General features: G+C 37.1%; 1 protein-coding gene across 5 annotated transcripts in view; it reads left to right on the top strand.

The window, feature by feature from the left end:
* Window positions 1-17,516, top strand: part of LOC150083375 (anoctamin-8-like) — a 423,636-nt gene that overhangs the window by 302,464 nt on the left and 103,656 nt on the right. The window lies entirely within an intron of this gene.

The raw sequence follows: 17,516 nt of genomic DNA, 5'->3' as shown, positions 1-17,516 counted from the left end.
TCCATGGGTACCTCCACTGAGTCAAAGGAAGCTCTCATAATTATGGCTAAAGGTTTGCTTACTTCCTTTGCTGCCTCCTTTAATATAACTGGATAGATCCCATCCACCCCAGGTACCTTTCTTATGTTATCTTCAACAATTTCTCCTCCACTTTACTCTCAGTTATTATAAAATCATCTAGCTCACTGCCAGAGTTTAATTCACCTCTGGCATTCCCCCTCCCTGAATAGCTCCTCATGTGTGAATGTAGATGCAAAATACTCATTTAGTTTGTTAACCAACTGGCAGGATCATCAACAGTTGAACCATCGATATCAAGTGGACCAATCTGTTTCATCCCCTTCCTTCTAGAGTTTACATAAGTAAAGAACTCTTTGCTGTTTTCTTTGCATCCTTTACCAAAGATTTCTTGTAATCTGCCTTTGCCTGCCTAACCTCCTTTGTGACTTGGTTACAGACCAGCTTATTTTTATCATATGCTGCCGTGTCACCTGTTAATTTTTATGTATCCCATGCATTTTCTTGTCTGCTACTTGTGTCATTAGTTCATCTGACATCCATTTAGGCCTTGAATGATATTTCTTAGTTGGTATGAAAAGCCTAGTAGCTTCCAAGATAAGTTCTTTGAATGCTTCCCATTTTGAATTTGCTGTTGGTAACATCATCAGTTGATCCCACTGTATAGACTTTAAAAGCTATCTCAGACCTCTGTAGTCACCTTTACGAAAGCAAAAACCATTCCCTTTACCCCTGATGGTAGTTACCTGTTTGAGTAAATCCTACTTCAGCACTCTGTGATCTCTGCTACCTAGTGGTTCCTTTATCTGAAGATTCTTAATGCATGAAGAATCACTACTGATAATCATATCAAGGGTATTACTCCCTCTATTTGCCTCCCGAACATGCTGCTGAAGAAAACAGTCATCCAATAAATCCACAAAAGCCTTGCTAGTGTGTGATTGACCAACGTACAAATTCCAGTCAATATCTGGGAAGTGAAAATCTCCTATTATAAGAATCTGATTTACTGCCCCACTCTATTTCTCTGTACAATTGTTCATTGTACTCCTCAGAGTCATTAGGCCTATAGCACACTCCTACCCTCATTTTTGCTTTCCTAGTGCTTATGTCACATCAAATTAACTCAGTGTTGCACTGTCCATCTATGTCAACTGGATGCACGTCCTTAGATTTTGTTTCTTAACTAACAGCATAACCTCTCTTCCCCCTTCCTATCCTGTCTATCCTTTCTGTACACACTGTTCTCCTCAAATTTCAATTCTTCATTCCTTATATCTGAGTGACCCCACGTCTGATATCCCAACAATAACTGCCTTTGATGTTTTTACCTGCACCTCAAATTCATCAATTTTATTTACTGAACTCCTAGGATCGGTGTACATGTAAGTATATGCACCTGTTTTTACCCTTCGTCACCCTAACACAGCCCATGTATTTACTTTTTTCATGGCGAATTCTAGTATTCCTTGAAATCCCCAGCGCCTTGTTTTCCACGCTGTTGCTCATTCCAATAGAAGCAGTACAAGAATCAGTTTCACCTCTGCCAGTGGCTGCTGTTAATCTATTAGTCTATGTATCCCTCCTCAAGCTAGCAGTTTTCTGACCCACCTAACACTGCCTCAATAGCATCAGCAAATATTCTTGTACCCTTTCCAATTAAGTGTATCCCATACTTATAGAAGCAGTCACTCCTGTTAACAAGCACAGACCACGCTGAGAAAAATTCTACCCCATGAGCCTTGCACAATCTCTCTAGAGCTGAATTGATTGTCAAGGCTTTCATCATATATTCCCTCCTATCATGTGTGGGCAGAATTGCAGACACTTTCAAATTCAACCCTAACTCTCAGCTTTTTTTCAACATTGACCTGTACAGATATTTGACTTCGATATTGATATGTTATATATTTGACTTAATAACAAATTTTCAGAGAATTTTCTATTGGAAGCTATGTTATTAACTTCCAAAAAACCAATGTAAAATCAAAATTGAACTGGGATGAATCTTATTTAAAAAAAAAATAAATAACCAAAGTGATTATTAAGAAATTTTAGCTTTGAAAAATAAAATCGGTGAAAAAAAATAAAATCTAATTGGGGAAAAAAAATAAAATTAATATTTTCATAAATGCATGTGTGTAAACTATCAGATCACTTCAACTAAGCATATATATAACAATATTTTACAACAGCACAACAATTCCTTAGATATATGTTTACAGGTTAATACTCCCATTCATATATATTCATTCCCTATCACACAGATATTCACTTTGTTTCCTTTTTTTTTGCAGGTATTTCTAAGGCCTCAATTCTGCATCTGTAATCCACTCCTTTCTTCCAACACAGCATGTTCAAGCATTTGCATCATGCAATCAGCATATTCACATTTCAGCCCAAACCTAACATTCCTTTTTCATCATTTAACCCTCCTACCTCCATTCTTTGGAAATGCCTTCTTTTGTATGTGTTTCCTGCAAACAGTAATCTACAGATTCAAGTCTGCTGTAAACAAATATCTTTCTTCTTCTCAAATCATGCAGTATCTCTAGCACTATAGATTCTAATAACCTTTTGTGTTTATAAGTTATCATTAAAAAAAACTCAAGATTCCTAATAATTTAATAATGACAGTGTGCATTTGGTTACTAATTTAAACTTTAGTTTTATATTTGACCTAACTTATGGTCAAGTAAAATACCATATTTAATGACTTTATTATATTACACAGTTCAGAAGAAAAAAAAAATTTTGATCAACCATTAATAATTATACTATACTCTCAGAAGCATTTGGACCTCCCTCTGAAAACTAATGAGATAAATAGCTTTGGCCAAATAGGAAAAAACTATAAAAGTAGTGGGAGCATCACTAATAATGGCCATAGTAGCAAGTAGTGGTTACAGTACAGAGCTACAGAGCTGAGTTTCAAATAAGTTTGATTGTCATATGCTTTTCTGTTATTTATCATTGTATGCCATGCAATTCCTTTCAGGATACAGATAAATCTTATAATATGTATTTTTTTACTAGAAAGCTTATAATATGTGTGTGGCTACCCTCTCCCATCCATAAAACATTAGGAAAGTGTTGACCAATAGAAACAGGGTAAGGCAGTTCCCTGTATTGATTGACCTTAGTTGGAATTAGCAGCTCAACATAATGTCGACAAATGCCTGATTTTACTTGGAGTGGAGATTTCCCACCTTTCCTTGTAGTGTGAAGTGATGGTAGGAGGTCATCGGATGTATTGAATCATGCTATGCACTACTTAGTCAGGCGCCTCCGTAGCCAGGTGGGCAGTAGCAGCAGTGCGTAGCACATGCATCTTGATTAGACCAGGGTTCGAGCCCGTGACCACCAAATACTGAGGATGCGGAAAGGTCAGGGAATGACCACCGCATATCCCCAGAGCAATATGGCCTTAGTTGCTAATGCTCCTAAAAACCAAATAACAACAACAACACTACTTAGTCAGGCAGTAAGTTGGGCATTTGGAGAGTACCCAAAGAAACTATTTATTAGGATGCATTATCCTAACAATGAAGCCATGATGTTGGACTGGTTGTTATAGTTTTGACTGGTAGCTCTTGCCATAGAACCTTTGTAGGATTCTGCTGTGAGAGTTCTTATCATAGAACTCTGACAGCAGTATCCTACATTGATACATTTTGGCTTTGAATTATCTACACAGTAGCAATTCTTTAAATGAATCTGTATATACCAATGTGATAAGACAAGCCACAATGCCAGGCATGTAGGTAGTTCATTAATGTAATTTGAAAAAAAAAAAAAAAATACATTAATGAATTGGCCTAGAATGTAGTCTCTGATCTGAATCTCATGGTACACAGCTCTGCCAACTTATCCCTATTTACAGTTGACAGTGCCCTTCAATGCAGTATAGTAACTATTCCACTTGCATCTCTGCTTTGGAAATGTTTGGATGCAATTGCCAGAGCAGGATAATTTTTTCCTGTCAGTGATAGCAGGAACTTCTGATGGGCTTTTCAGTCAGCAGCCAAGTTAGTCTCTGACAGATGTAGAGTTTTTTTTTTATCCTTCCAAATAGTAAAACCAATCATAGAATGCAAGGCAGTTTGCAGATATGATATATTGATGCCTCAACCTCTTTTTGCTCAGCACTTATTTGAGAAAACTCAACCCAACCTACTTTGCAGCTAACAACTAATTTGAAAGTGTCAGGTGGAATAAAATATCAAGTTCTTTCTAATGTAAATTGGTTGAATGTATTCCCAAAAAAGATTGTAGTTATTAATTTTCTGAATAAATATTCATTTATCTTGGAAAGTACTGTGATCTGAATACACTGGGGAGTATAGTGTATATTATTCATTGAGAATACATTGATAATTATATTATTCGTAGTAATGATAATTTTCAGTAATAGCAATTTTTAATAATGAATTACAGTTTCATGATAAATGAAAATATTGATTTACTTTAATGATAGAAAACATTATGACAAAGAAAAAAACTGGTAGAACTTATTAGCGAAGCAGAAATGTCATTTTATTGCATAATAAAAGGTAATAAAATATATGCAGAAATAAGAAAGCAGGAATATGAGAGAAAGTCATGATAATGCATAATGTTAACAACAAGGAGTTTTGAATTTATGTTAAATATTACAAGTATGGAAATACTTGTAATATTTAACACATTTTATTTCCTTTGGTGTTCAGGATGTTAAAATATTTATCACTTGACTAATACTGACTTTATCCATTGTGCCATTTTAGGAACATTGTAAATCTGTCCACACCATTCTGCAGTTATAAAGTTGTAGTTTGATTTCTTAGTAGCAATGCATTATAAGTCATCTTTAGATCAGCTGAACAGCATTTTAGAGCTTATAGATAGTAATTCTCTTAAAAAAAAAATCCAGCTTATTCAATATACATTCAGAGGCATCACCTTTATTAAACAATTACCAGTAATCTATATTACTGATAATCAAAAGTATTTCTATTCATAAAAAACTTGTAATCCGTAATGTCTTTTTACTCATAATCTGATTCCTTGGCAGATCTGAGATATCCTTACCCTCTTTTTTAAACAAAGCAAAGATACCTACATTTGCTGGACACCAAGCCACAAAGGGATAGCTAGAAATGCAGTGGCTGAATAAGCTGCGAAATCAGCTACAACTTCAACAAATGATATGCCATCTTGAAGCCATTGATTGACAATATCTGTATAACATGTTAAAGAAAAGCTGGCAGGAAACATAAAACAATGTGTTCCAAAACAAAGGTTAAATATGTGGAACATCAGTTTAAGATCAAGGAGTCAGGAAGAAGTTATCTAACTAGACTAAAATTGGTCATGCAGACCATGCACACTCTGCTCTGCTCTGCTATGCTCTGATGATCCACCTTAGTGCCAAATTTGTAACACAATCCAAACAGTTAAACACATACTAATAGATTGCTTGAATTTTGAAAGAAAACGTAAACAGGCTGTTGATTCATTGCTTAAGACACATGAACAGCTTACTGTAAAAGAAGTGTTAGGCGAAGTCTTAGATGAAGAACTGAGGGAGTTCTTCACTAAGAATTAGTGAAGAACTCCACTTTAAATTTTTAGCTAAACTGTGAGCTGTAGTGATAATAGTTACTCTTTATTGAAAAGTGTACCACATAAAACCTTCCTTCTTAGTTTCAAGTCTGTGATGATAGTTTAACTAAAAAATGAATATTAGAGTATTTCAAAGTTGAAAGTGATAATAATTGTTGTATGATGTCCTAAAAGAATAAAGTAAATAATAACAATTTGAACTGCATCCTCATCTTACATTAAGTATTGATTTTTTTTTTTCTGAGTGATGGAAAAAGCATTTCAAACTGTTTGTTAATAATGCTGGATTATTGCTGCTGAGTTGCATAATAATTTATGCATGTTCATTGGAGGTGATTTACAAAGAGAATAAATGCCAGGAATAATTGCATTAAATTAAATTAACAAATTAGATGTTTTGTAAATTTGCGAATACTACTGGTTGACATCATCAGTGATAAAATGCTTGAAAACATTAAAACAAATTAGCATTATCATTAGTTGAGGCATATGAGGCAAGAAAGCAAGCTTATACAGCATCAGCCAAAAACAAAAACCCCTTCCCATTTCACCCATCTGGTCACTACAAATGTTTGTCTAGTTCAGCCTTAAATTTATTTAAGCTATCAACTTACACAACAGATGGAAGTCTGTTCCAGCAATCAACTACCCACTGGCCTTTAGCCAGCGGATAGTTAAAATTAAAAACATTTAAACAAAGGCTAATACTTATAGACTGAAGAAACAGGTCACAACTTAACAAATGAACAACATAATCACCAAAAGTTAAGTTTATGAGATTGCAGAACTCATCTGAGTTTCACATGGTTATCTCGTGTGTTGTAATTATTGCCTTAAGGGAAGAGGAGAGCTGTTTAAGAGCTGTTGGAACTAGAAGTGGTGTCCTTCAAGCTGAAGAAAACGAAATTTTACTGCTTTTGGTTGCAATACAACTGGACTGTCTGAGGGGAATTGTACAATGTGCTGGCAACTTCTGTAGCAAAAGATAGCTTGTCTGTTAGAGTTAACTCTACTAGTTCTTTTCAAAGAGCATGTCATTTTGTTGTGCTATAGAACACATGCACCAGATTGTTAATTGGCAGCCCTTCAACGTACTGATGGACTTTGGGAAAGTCCTAATGTGAAGAATGACTCTTTTAAAAGATCTCTTCAGCCTGTATAAATCTCTGGAAGTTTAGGTTTCCATGGAATGTCAATCTGGGTCTGGGGTAACTACAGTTCTAAATCAGCACATTCATAATAATTACACAATACATCAACCAATGTTAAAAATAGTGTTATGTTTATTAAAATAATGTTGTAAATAAAATAAAATAAAATAAAATACCAATAAAAACTGATAGAAACTGACTGTACAATATAATATGAATTTAAACTGCAAAGAATTATTTACAATAAAACAATGTATATGAAACACAGGATGATTAAAGTGCTAAAATACTGTAGCTTTCAGAGACATTTGCCTCATTTTTCAACAGTGAGGCTTATCGTGTGGCACATCCTTAAATATCAGCAGGCTCACTGTTCTCAGCACGTGGTTCCACAGGAGCATGGGCAGTGCTCTCCCCATGTGCACTGGAACCGGAAATGGTTCAGGAGAATGGCAGGCGGAACCGCTCATCCCGTCCAAGAACCACTGCCTTGAAGAGGGGATGAATGCAGATTCCCCTGTCTCTATTAATGGTATTGCTCTCAGAGGAACAAATCCGCAAGCTCTTGAGCCACTTGCGGTCCCAAAATCTATGTGCCCGGTCGATGATAAGATGTATGAGATTAGATGCCCGAATTGTGGGGAATGTTATGTTGGTGAAACGAAATGGCGGTTCAGAGATCATCTGGGGGAGCATATGAACGCGTTAAAGACCGCGAATTATGGAAGATCTGATGTGGCAGAACATTTTTGGGAAGAGCACAATCAAATCTCCCCAGACAAAGATGTTATCGTTGACTGGGCACACAGATTTTGACCCCAAGTGGCTCGAGAGCTTGCAGATTTGTTCCTCTGAGAGCAATACCATTAATAGAGACAGGAGAATCCGCATTCATCCCCTCTTCGAGGCAGTGGTTCTTGGACGGGATGAGCGGTTCCGCCTGGCATGCTCCCGAGCCCTTTCCAGTTCCAGTGCACATGGGGAGAGCGCTGTCCATGCTCCTGTGGAACCACGTGCTGAGAACCGTGAACCTGCTGATATTTAAGGATGTGCCGTACGATAAGCCTCACTGTTGAAAAAGGAGGTGGATTCTTCTGAAAGCTATGGTATTTTAGCGGTTTTATCATCCTGTGTTTCATCTACATTGTTTTATTATAAATAATTCTTTGCAGTTTAAATTCATATTATATTGTACAGTCAGTTTTTATTGGTATTTTTTTTGTATTTTATTTACAACATTATTTTAATAAACATAACACTATTTTTAACATCGGTTGATGTATTGTGTAATTATCATGAATATGAATATTCCCAACCCCAGAGGCCTATTTGAAGATTTAAATCAGCACAGGTAGGCTGAGGAGACTTTTTTTAGTGTCATTCTTTGTTAGGGCTTTCTAAGTTCCATTAATAGGCTACTTTTTAATAGTGATCTGTATGTTTTCAAAAGCAGTCATGGCATAGCCCCCTCATCATCCCAGGTACCCACCCATACAATCAGCACAAACACAACACAGGCTCTTTGAAAAGAACCAGCATGGTCAACCCTAATAGATGTGTGGAAATTTGCATTTAGCTAGCAGGTAGTTGATTGGTGGAACAGACTTCCATCTTTTGTTGTGGAAGTTGATAGCATAAATAAAATTAAGGCTGAGTTGGACGGGCATTTGAAACAAATGGGGAGAGGTGAAATAGGAGGTTTGTTTTTTTTTTTTTTTGGCTGATGCTGCATAAGCTTGCTTTCTTGCATCGTATGCCTCTACTAATGCTAATAGCTGAGCTATCTGCTGCTACAGAAATTGCCGGCATATCCCAAGGCATTCCCCTCAGACTGCAAATTTCTTCTTCAGCACAAAGAACATCACCAGTTCAAGTTTAGCTCTGTCGAGACAATCAGTTTCTGACAGCTTCCGCCTTCCATTGAGGCAATCATTACAAGATGTGGTGATGCACTGATTATCTCAGGAGAAGGAGTAGCTTTCAGTAATTCACCAAAGGATTATGGGATTGCAAAGCTCACTTAAGTTCTATTATTGTTAGCTTGTGACCTATTTATTTAGTCTGTAAGTGTTAGCCATTGTTTAAATGTTTATAATTTTATTTAATGTTTTCTAGTATTTTGTCATTGAAGCAAACCAGTATTATTATGAGTTTACAAAATGCCTGATTTGTTAATTTAATTTAATGCATTTTTTTTTTTTTTGGCATTTATTCTGTGTTTGTGCATTGTTTCCAATGGACATGCCTAAATTACTGTATAATTTGTCACAATAAACCAGCATTAACTAATGCATGGATGGAAGCGCTTTTTTCATCTTTCAGTTGGTTTTGCTACTAATGCCTTTTAAAGAATTTTTTTTTTTTTTTACTAAGCTATCCTAAGAGTGTTCAAACATTTAGTGCATTTTCAAGAAAACGGATGTTTATTCAAAACGAATAATCTCAGCCTTCCTTTGGCCTCGATGGCAGTTGTAATCCATTTGAGAATTCTCTCGATCAACCTACTGTAGTAGGTAGCTAATAGTTTTCTCCTCCCATTAGCAATCATCTGGCATTCTGGCTTATCCCAAAAATCTTCCACAGTATTCAGGTTAGGGTTCTGTACCAGCTAAGTTAGTATTACAATGTCATTTCCCTCAAAATAGATAACTATAAGTTTGACATGTTGGCTCAGATTATTATCAGTATTTGGTAAATGCAAGGTCAATTTTCTTAGAAATTCCACAATATTAAACCTAGACTAGGCACATTATAGCCTAAGCTGCTCTTGTGCTAATAGCCAATATCCACAATATCAGTAGTTCATAATTGTAAAGAATATTAACACAACATTGGATGTGGTTTGTTGGACTCTGTGCCATTATTTTGGAATATCAACATTAGACTCTATGACATCTGACTAGTACTGTCTTCAATGCATTTCCTTCAAACTAGGTACCCACATGTTTCACTTTGAGTTAGATTATTATCAATAACTGGTATGTGCACAGTCAAGTTCCACAATATTGGTGTTACAAAATGTCAGCATTAGACATGGCTGTGAGGGTTCCCAGTCAATCTGACTAGCATATCCATTCCAACCATAAAGAAACAGTCCCATACTGCAACTCACTGAACTACTCCAAACTTCATTTTTGGGTGAGGTGCAATCTTCAGTAAAATTTTCTAGCCTTCTCTCAGCACTCAATTGTTTGACCTGAACAATATGTAGTATAACTTGAAAATCCATGAAAATCTTTCAATAATTCCAGAGCTCAAGCATGATGAGTAACTCAACTTGATGACTTTAGTGCTCATTGTCATTATGTTGGGCCTCTAGTTGCTGCTGCCATGAAAACCCTGTGTGGTTAACTCTCCCATATAATGATAGTGGATACTTTCACATCCATTGATGGCTGGACCTCAGTTCTGCTTGAGAAAACTTGTAATTCTGTAAAACACCTTTGGTGTGTCTAGTACCACTTTCATATTTTTTACCGCTTGGTTCTGTTTCTTTCATTATCTGCCATCTATGTAGACTTTCAGTGATCTTTTCTTGAACTATTTCTCTTTTACCAGTACATAATTCATTGTTCTTGCCGGGAATTTCTTCAATATCAGTCACAAATTCTGACTTTTTAAAGCAACTTCTTAATTTTTTTTAATTGATTTTATATATTGCTTGACCATGAATTGTCAAACTAATAGAGCAAGCTTATCTGCGAAAAGATCTAAACCTCCCAAGGACTTCCTAATTAATTTCACAAATATATGTGGTTTCAATTCTAATCTCAATGATGTCCATTTCCACTTGCAGTCTTCCAAACCCCATGTACTTTTTCTAACAGAATCTCAGTTATCGGTTGATTCAACTACTGCTCATCTCAGTTGCCCAAATTATTCGCTGTATGATTCGTTTCTCCTCAAAGGTGGTACTTGTGCATATGTCTGTTCCGATATTCTCTGTCAGAGACTTGGTAATTTGGAATCTCCTCTTTTCGATCTTCTCTGGCTTAAAATTTCTCTACCTCATTGTGTCAAATTCATCTGTTGTCTCTACCGTTCTCCCTTTCATGGAGCTCTTTCACTTCCTCTCTTTGCAACTTGACTTTCTCCAGTCCAACTTTCCTAACAGTGAGGTAATTTTCCTTGGTGATTTTAATGTTCACAACTCCAGCTGGCTTCCGTTTTCTAGTCACACCGACCCAGCAGGTCGAGATGCTGAGGCTTTTGCAATTACTAATGACCTAGCACAGATTGTTCATTTACCTACAAGAATACCGGACAATCCTAATCATACAGCCAATACGCTTGATCTTTTTCACACAAACAACCCTTCTAAGTACACGGTCGAAGTGAGAGGTCCTTTAGGTACTTCAGATAACAACTTGGTGATTGTCTCTTCTCCAATGGAATCTTTATCTCATGGCTATTCCCAACCTCGTGTTGTTTGGCATTACAAGAATGCAAATTGGGATGACCTGAGAGACTTCTTTTCCTTGGTCGGATTACTGTTTCAAAACTTCTGATGTCAATGTTTGCTCAGATCGTGTCAGTGAAATTATTCTTGTAGGAATGGAATCCTTTATCCCACACTCCACTTTAAAATCTCGTCCTTTATCTAAACCTTGGTTTTCCAATAAATGTGCTAAGGCTGTCCAAGAGAAGAATGTTGCATATCGTAATTGGCTTGTTTCTGATTCTTCAGTTTCATTTTCTGCCTATACCAAAGCTCGCAACAATTGTAAAGCAGTTATTAATCAGTCCAAACTAGAGTTTGAACAGGCTAAGAGTAGAAAACTTGCTTCTTGCCCTAATGGTAGCCGAGCATTCTGTTCTCTTGCCAAAGCTATTGGCTGGAACTTTTGCCCATCTCTGCTTCCACCTCTGTCCAAACCAGATGGTTCTGTTGTCACTTCAGCCAAGGATAAAGCTGACCTGCTAGCATCCCATTTTTCTTCCAGCTCATGTATTAATGATCTTGGTAAAACACCTCCAACCATTCCTAACACGGTCCATTCAATGCCTCCTGTGGTCTTCCGTCAAAAGGATATCAGAAGGATTTTGATGAATCTTGATGCTAAGAAAGCTTCAGGTCCTGATGGTATTTCTCCACTTGTTCTCAAAACCTGTGCTCCTGGACTTACTCCTATTCTTTGCCGCCTTTTTTCATTTTCTTATTCCAAAGGTGTTTTTCCTTCTGCTTGGAAATTTGCTCATATCCAGCCAGTTCCTAAAAAGGGTGACAAATCCCTCCCATCCAATTATCGTCCCATTGCAATTACTTCTACTCTTTCTAAAGTAATGGAGAAATCAATTAACTGCCAACTCTTAAACTACCTAGAAACCTTCCGTCTGATCAACGATCGCCAGTATGGATTCTGTCAGTGTCGATCCACTGGTGATATTCTGGCTTATGTTACCCATTTATGGACTAATTCAATGGAAAAGTTCGGTGAAACACAAATAGTTTCTCTTGACATCTCAAAGGCTTTTGATCATATTTGGCATAAAGGTCTTCTAAACAAGCTTCCATCTTATGGTTTGCCAACTGTTTTTAATAATTGGTTATCCAGTTTTCTCTCTAATTGCTCACTGAGGGTAATGGTAAATGACTCTCTAACTTTTCCACTAATGCCGGTGTCCCCCAAGGTTCAGTTCTTTCCCCCACTCTTTTCCTCTCGTAAATCAATGACCTTCTTCCATTGACTGGAATCCTATCCATAGTTTTGCCGATGATAGCACATTGCATTCAACTTTCCATTTTGAGAAACCTTGTCCTGCTCAATCAGTTTCAACTTCTCGAAAATCTACTGCCAATTCCTTAAATGCCGATCTTCAGATAATTCTCCAGTGGGGCAAAGACAACTTAGTTGATTTCAACCCTTCTAAAACTCAGTCTTGTCTTATATCTCGCAAAAAGGATTCTTCTGCTCCTATGCTTATCTTTTGTGACACTCCGATTTCTAGGCAAAATGATATATCTCTTTTGGGAATTCCCCTGACTTCTAATCTCTCTTGGCACAAGCACATTACAAATATTTCTTCCCCTGCATCTAAAAAACTTGGATTTTTTCTTTCGCTCTCGGCGTTACTTTTCTTCCAAACAGCTGCTCACTCTGTATAAATCGCGAATCCGCCCTGCCATGGAATATTGTTCCGACATCTGAGGTGGTGCCCCCAAAACCTCCCTCAGGCTTCTTGATTCCATTCAGAAGAGGGCAGTTAGGTTAATTATTGATTCATCTCTAACAGAGTCTCTCTACTCGCTTTCTCATAGATGCAATGTTTCTGCTGCATGCCTCTTCTACAGATACTTCCATGGGCACTGTTCTTCGGAATTGGCTTCTATAATTCCCGTCTCTCTTTCAAAACAGTCTGAACATGTGCCGCCATCAGCCAACATCCATTTACTGTCCAACTTCAAACCCACAGAACCAACTTTTCATCTTCCTCATTTATTCATTAAACTGCTGTTTTCTGGAACAACCTTCCTTCATACGTATTTCCTGAAAATTACAATCTACAGAAGTTGAAGTCCAATGTCAACAAATATCTTCTTTCGTCTTCTCAACCTCCAACCCAAGCACAGTACTAAGTACTATAGGTTCTAATACCTCTCGTGTTTGGGGTTAACATAAAAAAAAAAAAAAAAAATTGATTGGATATTATGATGTGGTCACAAAGGAACTGGATGCAGGGAATAACTTTGATATCATATATTTGGATCTTAGAAAGGCTTTTGACACTGTTGCACATGGAAAACTGCTGCACAAATTGGAGCAGTGGTTGAGTGGGAGAAACAGAGTGGTAATTAATGGACACTGCTCATCATGGACTAATGTTATTAGTGGAGTCCCTCAGGGTTCAGTGTTGGGTCCATTGTTGTTTTCTGTATTTATAAATGATATTGATGATGGTATATCAAGCTTAATGTCCAAGTTTGCAGACAATACAAGGTTGGCAGGATTGTTAAGGACACTAATGACAGTATGCTACAGCAACAGGATCTAGAAAAGTTGAGCAGATGGGCTGAGAGGGGACAAATGTAAAGAACTACATACATCACTCTGGGGTTACTGGGGAATCAGTAACCCCAGAGTGATGTATCAACTCTGTGGTACTATACTGACAGTGGTAGAGAACGAAAAGGACCTAGGGGTAATTGTGCAGGCAGATATGAAGTTTTCTGAGTAGTGCAGACATTCTGCAAGAGTAGCTCATGGTGTTTTGTCAATGATATACAGGAATTTTTCTAGCAGGGATAAGGAGGTGGAGGTGATTATCCCCATTTATAAGGCAATGCAATGGTCAGACCAAACCTTGAGTATTGTATACAGGTCTGGAGGCCTCATTTTAAGAAGGATTTAAAGCATACTTCTTAAAATGAGGCATCCAGACCTGTATACAATGGAACAAAGGGTTGCAAGAAAGGCTTAAATTTTGCAAATTATAGTGTCTGGAGACTAGGCATCTGCGAGGTGATCTGATTGTGGTGTATAAGAAAGGCACCTGGGGTGGATGGGATCTATCCAGTTATATTAAAGGGGGCAGCAAAGGAAGTAAGCAAACCCTTAGACATAATTATGAGAGCTTCCTTGGACTCAGAGGAGGTACCTATAGACTGGAGATGTGCAAATGTGACCCCAATTCACAAAGAAGGATCAAAAGCTGACAAAGGTAATTATAGACCTGTGAGTTTAACTTCTGTTCCAGGAAAATTAATAGAAGCACTGGTTAAAGAAGCACTGCAGGATCATCTAGACAAGACTTCAGTTATAGCTCAGACACAGCATGGTTTTGTTAAGGGGAAGTCTTGCCTGACCAACTTGATTGGATACTATGATGCAGTCACAAAAGAACTGGATGCTGGGAATAACTTTGATATTATATACTTGGATCTTGGAAAGGCTTTTGATACTGTTGCACATGGAAGACTGCTGCACAAATTGGAGCAGTGTGTCATTGGAGGCAAATTGCTGCTATGGATAAATGGATGGTTGAGGGGGAGAAGACAGAGTGGTAATCAATGGACACTGCTCATCGTGGACTAATGTTATTAGTGGAGTCCCTCAGGTTTCAGTGTTGGGTCCATTATTGTTTTCTGTATTTATAAATAATATTGATGATGGTATATCTAGCTTAATGTCCAAGTTTGCAGACTATACAGCATAGGCCAGTAGACGATACTACTGACACTATGCTGCTGCAACAGGATCTGGAATGGTTGAGCAGATGGGCTGAGAGGTGGCAAATGAAGTTTAACATTGACAAATGTAAAGTACTACATATGGGAAACAGCAACCCCCAGAGTAATGTATCAACTGTGTGGTATTACACTGACAGTGGTAGAAAGTGAAAAGGATCTGAGGGTAATTGTGTGGTAGATATGAAGTTTTCTGAGCAGTGCAGATGGTCTGCAAGAGTAGCTCATGGTGTCTTGTCAGTGATATACAGGAATTTTTCTAGCAGGGATAAAGAGGTGATTATCCCCTTGTATAAGGCGTCGGGCCACATGTTGAGTACTGTATACAGATCTGGAGGCCTTATTTTAAGAAGGAAGTAGAGCTGCTGAAACGAGTACAGAGAAGGTCTGCAAGATTAGTGAATGGAACAAAGAGTTGCTCTTATGAAGAGAGGCTTAAGTTTTGCAAATTACAGTGTCTGGAGACTAGGCACCTGCGAGGTGATCTGATTGAGGTGTATAAGGCCTTGAATGGTTTGAGTATGCTCAATTCTGATGGGATAATCGCCTGAGAGGGCATAAATTCAAATTAAGGAAAGACAGTTGTAGGATAGATGTGTGGAAGTTTGCCTTTAGCCAGCGGGTGGTTGATTGCTGGAACAAACTTCCATCTGTCATTGTAGAAGTTGATAGCCTAAATAGATTCAAGGCAGAATTAGACAAACATTTGGAGCTAGTGTATGGGTAAAATGAGAATGTTTTTTTTTTTTTTTGCTGATGCTATATAAGCTTGCTTTCTTGCATCATGTGCCTTTGCTAATGCTAACTACCATCAAAGGCAAAGGGAAGGGCTTTTGTAAACGTGACTACAATGATTTTGAACTGTTTTTAAATTCTGTGCAGTGGGATCAACTGAAGTTACATACAACAAATTCTAAATGAGAAGCATTTAGGAACATGATCATAGAGGCTAATAGGCTGTTTATACCAATTAAGAGATACTGTTCAAAGCTTAGAACTAAATGGAAGTGAAATGTTCTGATGAGACTTGTGACATAGAAGAAGAATGCATGGGATGCATAAAAATTATCAAGTGATACAGAAGCCTACAGTAGATATAAACTAGTCTGCAGTCAAGTCACAAAGGAGGGTAGGCAAACTAAGGTAGATTACAAGAAGTCTCTGAAAAGATAAACAGCAAAGACTTCTTTACTTGTGTAAACACTAGAAGGAAGTGGAGGAATCATGTTGGTCCACTAAGTATGAATTGTTTAACTGTTGATGAACTTGCTTCGTTTGCTGACAAAGAAAATAGGAATTATCCATCTACATTCAGACATGAGGTATTTTTTAGGGATGTTGGAAATTTGTCAAATTGTAACAGAGTTGAATGAGGAAAGTGGAAGAGAAATTATTGAAGCTCAATGTGTAAAAGGCATCTGAGATAGATGAATGGATGAATGGGATCAGTCCTATTATAATAAGGGAGGCAGCAAAAGGTGTCAGCGAACTTTTAGCATTAATTATGAGAGCATCCTTGGATTCAGGGGAGGCCCTTATGGACTGGAGATGCATGAAAGTATCCTCCATTCATGAAAAATTGGAATCAAATGGTGACATGAGTAATTGCAGCCCTGTTAGCCTGATTTCTGTTCCAAGTAAAATAATGGAGTCAGGAAGTATGTGGATCTTGGAAAAGATGCAGTGAAGAATAGTGGTATAAATGCCCATTCCTGGGGAATAGAAGAGAGAGAGAGAGAGAGAGAGAGAGAGAGAGAGAGAGAGAGAGAGAGAGAGAACTTTGTGGCTTTCAAAGTCTTAAGACCAGATATTTTGCATAAGGCTGTGATTGAGGTATTTAAGACTTTGAATTCTTCAGAAAATAAAATAACAGAGATATTTTTTTCTTTTCTTTTCATAGGCAGCACAAACTAATTACAAAAGGTTTTTTTTTTTTTTTTTGTAACAACCAAGTTTGTTCTTCCATGAGCTTTAAGACCATTAAGGCAATTGAAATTCTGCCAGCCTTAAAAACAAAAGAATACGAGAAATTTCTGCTACTTTTCATAATTTTAGAATGGTAAGAATAATGTGATCTGTTTTATATATATTTTTTTCTTGGCAATATGGACATATTACTTAGTATTGAGTATATCTTTACATAAAACTGGCAAATTAGTGGTCAGTTTACAGCCACAATATACCGATGCTTTATAGCGTTGGCTGTCTTGACACTTATTCTTAAAATAAAAATTATCCAACCAAACGTTTTCACTACAGTGAAATAGTTCTTTCATTGCTTTGTTTAGAATTTTTTCCACCTGAGTTGTGTGTTTTTTTTCCTAATTAGTAATTTAGTCTCTTTTGTTTATAAAACTTTGTCGAGTAGTCTCTAAGTGGACTTCGTTATTTCCGCAAAATAGTTTTTTTTTTTTTTTTTTTTAAATTTTTGTTATAGGAGGTAATAAGTACTAAAATGCTGTGCATAGCTGGTGCATCAGTAAAATAGTCTAGGATGAGATCCTCCATAAAACTGAGTAATTTGCATCAAGAAGGTATTGTTTTTGCCACTTATCTTG

Source organism: Mastigoproctus giganteus, chromosome 7, assembly GCF_048544385.1.
Source record: "Mastigoproctus giganteus isolate SK-2022 chromosome 7, ASM4854438v1, whole genome shotgun sequence".
NCBI classification, from domain to species: domain Eukaryota; kingdom Metazoa; phylum Arthropoda; class Arachnida; order Uropygi; family Thelyphonidae; genus Mastigoproctus; species Mastigoproctus giganteus.
Note: the sequence above shows the minus strand (reverse complement) of the source record. Positions and strands in the feature narration are given on the sequence as shown.